This window comes from Schistocerca gregaria, unplaced genomic scaffold (assembly GCF_023897955.1).
Source record: "Schistocerca gregaria isolate iqSchGreg1 unplaced genomic scaffold, iqSchGreg1.2 ptg000880l, whole genome shotgun sequence".
NCBI classification, from domain to species: domain Eukaryota; kingdom Metazoa; phylum Arthropoda; class Insecta; order Orthoptera; family Acrididae; genus Schistocerca; species Schistocerca gregaria.
This window is the reverse complement of record NW_026062241.1, coordinates 7,501-15,000: the sequence shown is the minus strand read 5'-3', so window position 1 is coordinate 15,000 and position 7,500 is coordinate 7,501. Positions and strand designations below refer to the sequence as shown.

Here is a 7,500-nt window from a genome sequence, read left to right as displayed (position 1 = left end):
TAGGTCCGTCATCCGGGAAGAACCGCGCGCGCTTGCCGGGAGCCCGAGCGCCCAAAGGGGCGAATCGACTCCTCCAGATATACCGCCGAGCAGCCAGCCAGGACACCGGGGCTCTGCCCAACAGACGCGAACCGAGGCCCGCGGAAGGACAGGCTGCGCACCCGGGCCGTAGGCCGGCACCCAGCGGGTCGCGACGTCCTACTAGGGGAGAAGTGCGGCCCACCGCACACCGGAACGGCCCCACCCCGCGGCGAGTGGAAAGGCAACCGGACACGACCCCGCCGCGGATTGCTCCGCGCGGGCGGCCGGCCCCATCTGCCGAGGGCGGGGGCCAGTGGCCGCATGGGCGTGAATCTCACCTGTTCGACCTTTCGGACTTCTCACGTTTACCCCAGAACGGTTTCACGTACTTTTGAACTCTCTCTTCAAAGTTCTTTTCAACTTTCCCTCACGGTACTTGTTCGCTATCGGTCTCGTGGTCATATTTAGTCTCAGATGGAGTTTACCACCCACTTGGAGCTGCACTCTCAAGCAACCCGACTCGAAGGAGAGGTCCCGCCGACGCTCGCACCGGCCGCTACGGGCCTGGCACCCTCTACGGGCCGTGGCCTCATTCAAGTTGGACTTGGGCTCGGCGCGAGGCGTCGGGGTAGTGGACCCTCCCAAACACCACATGCCACGACAGGCGGCAGCCTGCGGGGTTCGGTGCTGGACTCTTCCCTGTTCGCTCGCCGCTACTGGGGGAATCCTTGTTAGTTTCTTTTCCTCCGCTTAGTAATATGCTTAAATTCAGCGGGTAGTCTCGCCTGCTCTGAGGTCGTTGTACGAGGTGTCGCACGCCACACCGCCAGCCGGCTGTGCACGCTACCGAGAAAGTACCGGTATGCGAACCGCCAGGCGACGGGCGCGCATCGCACGTTTAAGGAGACGCGGCCGGCCACACAGGCGACCACGACACTCCCACGTCTCCGAAGCGGGACAAACGCCGCGCGCTTCAGTATACGTAGCCGACCCTCAGCCAGACGTGGCCCGGGAACGGAATCCATGGACCGCAATGTGCGTTCGAAACGTCGATGTTCATGTGTCCTGCAGTTCACATGTCGACGCGCAATTTGCTGCGTTCTTCATCGACCCACGAGCCGAGTGATCCACCGTCCTGGGTGATCTTTTCCTTTTCAGTCTCCCACTGTCTCTTTCAAGACAGTAGCATTTGCGGGACTGAGGCGTCTGACGGCCCCTGTTCCACTATTTTTTTTTGTGTCCAACGGCCTCACAGCCGATGGGCGTCGTACGGCTCCACACCGGAGCGGACAGGCACTCGGGCGAACGTCATTCAAAACCGGCGCCAGGCGCCAGGTACCGCAGGCCAGCCGCTCCAGAGCTTCAGCGCTCGTACCACACAACAACAACACTTCCGCTAGTTTTGAGAGGCACGCGTGGTTCCGCACGCGGCGCACGGCCACTGCCGTACAGGTAGCGTGTTGCGCGACACGACACGACACGCACATCGAAAGACATGCAGTCTAGTCGGTAATGATCCTTCCGCAGGTTCACCTACGGAAACCTTGTTACGACTTTTACTTCCTCTAAATGATCAAGTTTGGTCATCTTTCCGGTAGCATCGGCAACGACAGAGTCGATGCCGCGTACCAGTCCGAAGACCTCACTAAATCATTCAATCGGTAGTAGCGACGGGCGGTGTGTACAAAGGGCAGGGACGTAATCAACGCGAGCTTATGACTCGCGCTTACTGGGAATTCCTCGTTCATGGGGAACAATTGCAAGCCCCAATCCCTAGCACGAAGGAGGTTCAGCGGGTTACCCCGACCTTTCGGCCTAGGAAGACACGCTGATTCCTTCAGCGTAGCGCGCGTGCGGCCCAGAACATCTAAGGGCATCACAGACCTGTTATTGCTCAATCTCGTGCGGCTAGAAGCCGCCTGTCCCTCTAAGAAGAAAAGTAATCGCTGACAGCACGAAGGATGTCACGCGACTAGTTAGCAGGCTAGAGTCTCGTTCGTTATCGGAATTAACCAGACAAATCGCTCCACCAACTAAGAACGGCCATGCACCACCACCCACCGAATCAAGAAAGAGCTATCAATCTGTCAATCCTTCCGGTGTCCGGGCCTGGTGAGGTTTCCCGTGTTGAGTCAAATTAAGCCGCAGGCTCCACTCCTGGTGGTGCCCTTCCGTCAATTCCTTTAAGTTTCAGCTTTGCAACCATACTTCCCCCGGAACCCAAAAGCTTTGGTTTCCCGGAGGCTGCCCGCCGAGTCATCGGAGGAACTGCGGCGGATCGCTGGCTGGCATCGTTTATGGTTAGAACTAGGGCGGTATCTGATCGCCTTCGAACCTCTAACTTTCGTTCTTGATTAATGAAAACATACTTGGCAAATGCTTTCGCTTCTGTTCGTCTTGCGACGATCCAAGAATTTCACCTCTAACGTCGCAATACGAATGCCCCCGCCTGTCCCTATTAATCATTACCTCGGGTTCCGAAAACCAACAAAATAGAACCGAGGTCCTATTCCATTATTCCATGCACACAGTATTCAGGCGGGCTTGCCTGCTTTAAGCACTCTAATTTGTTCAAAGTAAACGTGCCGGCCCACCGAGACACTCAACAAAGAGCACCCTGGTAGGATTTAAACGGGGTCCGCCTCGGGACGCGAAAGCACCCCTTCGGCTCGCCCCACCGGCAGGACGTCCCACGATACATGCCAGTTAAACACCGACGGGCGGTGAACCAACAGCGTGGGACACAAATCCAACTACGAGCTTTTTAACCGCAACAACTTTAATATACGCTATTGGAGCTGGAATTACCGCGGCTGCTGGCACCAGACTTGCCCTCCAATAGATACTCGTTAAAGGATTTAAAGTGTACTCATTCCGATTACGGGGCCTCGGATGAGTCCCGTATCGTTATTTTTCGTCACTACCTCCCCGTGCCGGGAGTGGGTAATTTGCGCGCCTGCTGCCTTCCTTGGATGTGGTAGCCGTTTCTCAGGCTCCCTCTCCGGAATCGAACCCTGATTCCCCGTTACCCGTTACAACCATGGTAGGCGCAGAACCTACCATCGACAGTTGATAAGGCAGACATTTGAAAGATGCGTCGCCGGTACGAGGACCGTGCGATCAGCCCAAAGTTATTCAGAGTCACCAAGGCAAACGGACCAGACAAGCCAATCCGATTGGTTTTGATCTAATAAAAGCGTCCCTTCCATCTCTGGTCGGGACTCTGTTTGCATGTATTAGCTCTAGAATTACCACAGTTATCCAAGTAACGTGGGTACGATCTAAGGAACCATAACTGATTTAATGAGCCATTCGCGGTTTCACCTTAATGCGGCTTGTACTGAGACATGCATGGCTTAATCTTTGAGACAAGCATATGACTACTGGCAGGATCAACCAGGGAGCTGCGTCAACTAGAGCTGAGCAGCCGGCCGCCCGGGAGTGTGTCCCGGGGGCCCGCGCGAACACGCAAGCGTCCGCTCAATTATTCTGCAAACAGGAGGAGGCCGAGCTCCCCTGCACGATACACCTCGAAACCCTCTCAGGTCCCGGCGGCGCGCAGCGCCGTCCTAGGTACTTGGTCGGTTTCGAGAGAGGCGCAATCGCCCGGAGTTAGGCGAGTAGACGGTTTTAGTGCGAACACCCTTGCTCCCAACTGAGCTTGCCGCTGCCGACAGAGGCCCGGGAGCGTGCTGTCGTGGCATTGCCGGCGGGAGACAACACGCGCCACCTATGGTGACCGGCAGCTCCAACGCCAGCGCCACACAAGGGCAAAGCCCCACTTGGGTGCAGAAGCGAACTCTCCCAGCACAGCGCACGCGCCAACACGTCCGCACAACTGCGATACAAACCACCTGCGAGAACCGCTGGGGCGACCGAGCAGCAGACGGCGTCGCGGCGCCGAGTGCCAGGCGGCGGCGCATCCTCAACGCACACAGTCCTCAATCAGACCAGCACACTGCAGATGTCCACCACGCTTCGCACCGGGCTCGGCTGAACCAACTTTGGCCGCCAGGCGCCGCGTGCAGGGTGCGCCGCAGCGTAGCTGCGCCGCCTGCCGAGCCCGTCGGCTGGCGCTCCTGCCACTCGGCGCCCCCCACCAGCCGCCTGTTGCGCGTGCGCCCACGCAGCGCGCGGCCAACACGCCGGGCGGCCCCCCTTCACCGGCCGGGAACAGTCCCACCAAGCCACCGCCGCGTATCGCTTCATACCCACATGGGCCTAGTCACGTGTGTGGATGTGGCGGGTACCGCTGAAACAACCGGTTAATAGCTGTACCGATCGTCGCCATCACAGATTCACCTCCAGCGTGAACAACCGCTCAACAACGGATTTCCAGTTCATTTGCGTATCTTGGGCAGTAAACGTAGATGTCCACCTACATTTGCGAATTCAACAATTCTTGCATGCCAGGATGTCATGTGTCACGACACGCTACATCAGACCACATACACACTGCGACATGTGCAGAAGAGAACACGTGGAAGGTGGCCCGCGCACGTATGCGATGTCCCTTCCGCGATCCACTGTCAACCGGCATCTGCGGCATGTCCCAGATATGGAACGCGGTCCACCAGGGTAGCACTTTGTGTGAGGCAATACGACAAAGTCGGAATACACGCGTCACTACATCACACGGCTCACGCTGACCTGACCTGACTCACCGCACCACCACCCCCAGCGACCCAGGGTGACATACAATGCGTTCGTACGTTCCTCCCACACGCCTCTACGGCGTACCACAGTGCAACCTAGCTGTTATTGGGAGACGAGACAAGTAGCATCGAGCACAACATATGGAAATTGAGATTCGACACCGTTGGGCACAGCCAGCGTACGGTCACACGTATCACACTACTTCACTCTGTACGTAACTACCGATGATCGGTACAGCGTGTGGGTTACGCGTACGACATCAGCGGACAATGGACACAGACCATACCACGACGTACACTGAGGGCGTCGACATCTGAACGCAACTGAACAGCTGCGAGGCTCATTTAACACTCAAACGCCAGACCGACCAGCTTGAGAGGACGGAGACACAAAGAGAGGGGCAGAGGGGGGGGGGGGCGATATAGTCCTATTGCAGTACAATTGACAGTGGATAGCGGGAATATGTGGAAAGTAAGCAACACTCGCAAGACATCTACATGAGGATAACAACGACACCAGAGATTCCGAGCAGTGAACTATGTTAGGCAAAGGGACAACGTGGGTTAGGTTAAGGGACAACGTGGGTTAGGTTAAGGGACAACGTGGGTTAGGTTAAGGGACAACGTGGGTTAGGTTAAGGGACAACGTGGGTTAGGTTAAGGGACAACGTGGGTTAGGTTAAGGGACAACGTGGGTTAGGTTAAGGGACAACGTGGGTTAGGTTAAGGGACAACGTGGGTTAGGTTAAGGGACAACGTGGGTTAGGTTAAGGGACAACGTGGGTTAGGTTAAGGGACAACGTGGGTTAGGTTAAGGGACAACGTGGGTTAGGTTAAGGGACAACGTGGGTTAGGTTAAGGGACAACGTGGGTTAGGTTAAGGGACAACGTGGGTTAGGTTAAGGGACAACGTGGGTTAGGTTAAGGGACAAATTGAGTTAGGTTAAGGGACAAATTGAGTTAGGTTAAGGGACAAATTGAGTTAGGTTAAGGGACAAATTGAGTTAGGTTAAGGGACAAATTGAGTTAGGTTAAGGGACAAATTGAGTTAGGTTAAGGGACAAATTGAGTTAGGTTAAGGGACAAATTGAGTTAGGTTAAGGGACAAATTGAGTTAGGTTAAGGGACAACGTGGGTTAGGTTAAGGGACAAATTGAGTTAGGTTAAGGGACAAATTGAGTTAGGTTAAGGGACAAATTGAGTTAGGTTAAGGGACAAATTGAGTTAGGTTAAGGGACAAATTGAGTTAGGTTAAGGGACAAATTGAGTTAGGTTAAGGGACAAATTGAGTTAGGTTAAGGGACAAATTGAGTTAGGTTAAGGGACAAATTGAGTTAGGTTAAGGGACAAATTGAGTTAGGTTAAGGGACAAATTGAGTTAGGTTAAGGGACAAATTGAGTTAGGTTAAGGGATAATCTGGTACAACCACAGTTAGGTTAAGCGATAATCTGGTACAGCCACAGTTAGGTTAAGCGATAATCTGGTACAGCCACAGTTAGGTTAAGCGATAATCTGGTACAGCCACAGTTAGGTTAAGCGATAATCTGGTACAGCCACAGTTAGGTTAAGCGATAATCTGGTACAGCCACAGTTAGGTTAAGCGATAATCTGGTACAGCCACAGTTAGGTTAAGCGATAATCTGGTACAGCCACAGTTAGGTTAAGCGATAATCTGGTACAGCCACAGTTAGGTTAAGCGATAATCTGGTACAGCCACAGTTAGGTTAAGCGATAATCTGGTACAGCCACAGTTAGGTTAAGCGATAATCTGGTAAAACCACAGTTAGGTTAAGCGATAAAGTTGGTTAAATTTGGTATTGTGTGGGAAGGGGGCAGAGAGGGGGGGGGGGGTGGATAGTGGTGGCAGTACGCGGATGCCTGAGTCACCGTCAGATACGTCACGTCGGTTCGATGCTTGTAGCAAGAGGCTGGCGGGTCTGTGTCTCTCACTTCTGCAATTTTTCATGTGGTATAACACGAGGGCGGGTGGTGATATTTGGTGCCCCTCTGTGTAGGATGTGTGTTGGTGGTGTTGGTTTATCTGAGCAATGGTAGTTGTCGGAGGAGTGTGGTATTGTGCTTTTATAGGTGGACCTACTGGTCTGGTTATCATAGTGTCGACGGTGCAATGTGGCAGAGAGGGTGCACTCGACATTGTCGCATTCCAGATGTTTACGTATTGTGTGTCTCCGTTGCAGGCCGAGAGTAGTGCATGTTCGAGTGTCTGGCTGACGTGCGATTCACGTTGTGTGCCCAGTCTTACAGCACGTATAGGGACATTCGCATAAATCATCTATATGTGGCCTTGCATCATTTACTAAGCAGTGCCGTGAGACGACCGAACTATTAGGAAAGTACTGATGTACCGCATAATGTTTACCTTCCACCACACGGCGAGTATCGACTGTGCCCAGCGTTGCCACCGCAGGCAGCGGTCACCGTCACCATTGTGCGGCGGAACGGAACATCTATATCCTCAGAGGAGCACTCTTTGCCGCCGGGCGTCAGGTCTCGCGGCCTGCCGGCCAGCGCCCATGACGAACTTACTGCATGTATAGGGACAGCGGGAATTTGGCATACTTGATATAACTCTTCATGAGACGCAAGATATAGGGGTGGATTGCAACTTACGACTGCGAGAAAAGTCCGCCGTTCATCCGCCGGAGTTGCGATTTCGGCGGGGCACGTACGGTCGCGGGTGGAGCACTTGGTGCGGCGTACGCACCCGGGTTGCGGCTCCTGCGCTGGAGGGGGGTGCAGGTTTTGTGTGGGTGGGCTCGGCAAATGAGCACTGTGGGCCCCATACATGGCTTAGTCCGCGTG

General features: G+C 54.5%; 3 non-coding genes across 3 annotated transcripts in view; all 3 read right to left on the bottom strand.

Moving 5' to 3' along the window:
• The window catches only part of LOC126324011 (large subunit ribosomal RNA), a 4,222-nt gene extending 3,402 nt beyond the window's left edge, over window positions 1-820 (bottom strand). The window contains exon 1 of the ribosomal RNA XR_007559821.1: window positions 1-820. This exon is cut by the window's left edge and continues 3,402 nt beyond it. This is a non-coding gene — a ribosomal RNA (large subunit ribosomal RNA).
• Window positions 821-1,008: 188 nt separating this feature from the next.
• LOC126324015 (5.8S ribosomal RNA) lies at window positions 1,009-1,163 on the bottom strand. Its single transcript, XR_007559825.1, has one exon. It is a non-coding gene; the product is annotated as a 5.8S ribosomal RNA (ribosomal RNA).
• Window positions 1,164-1,531: 368 nt separating this feature from the next.
• LOC126324008 (small subunit ribosomal RNA) lies at window positions 1,532-3,424 on the bottom strand. The gene has a single exon (XR_007559818.1). It is a non-coding gene; the product is annotated as a small subunit ribosomal RNA (ribosomal RNA).
• Between the last annotated feature and the right edge of the window lie 4,076 nt (window positions 3,425-7,500).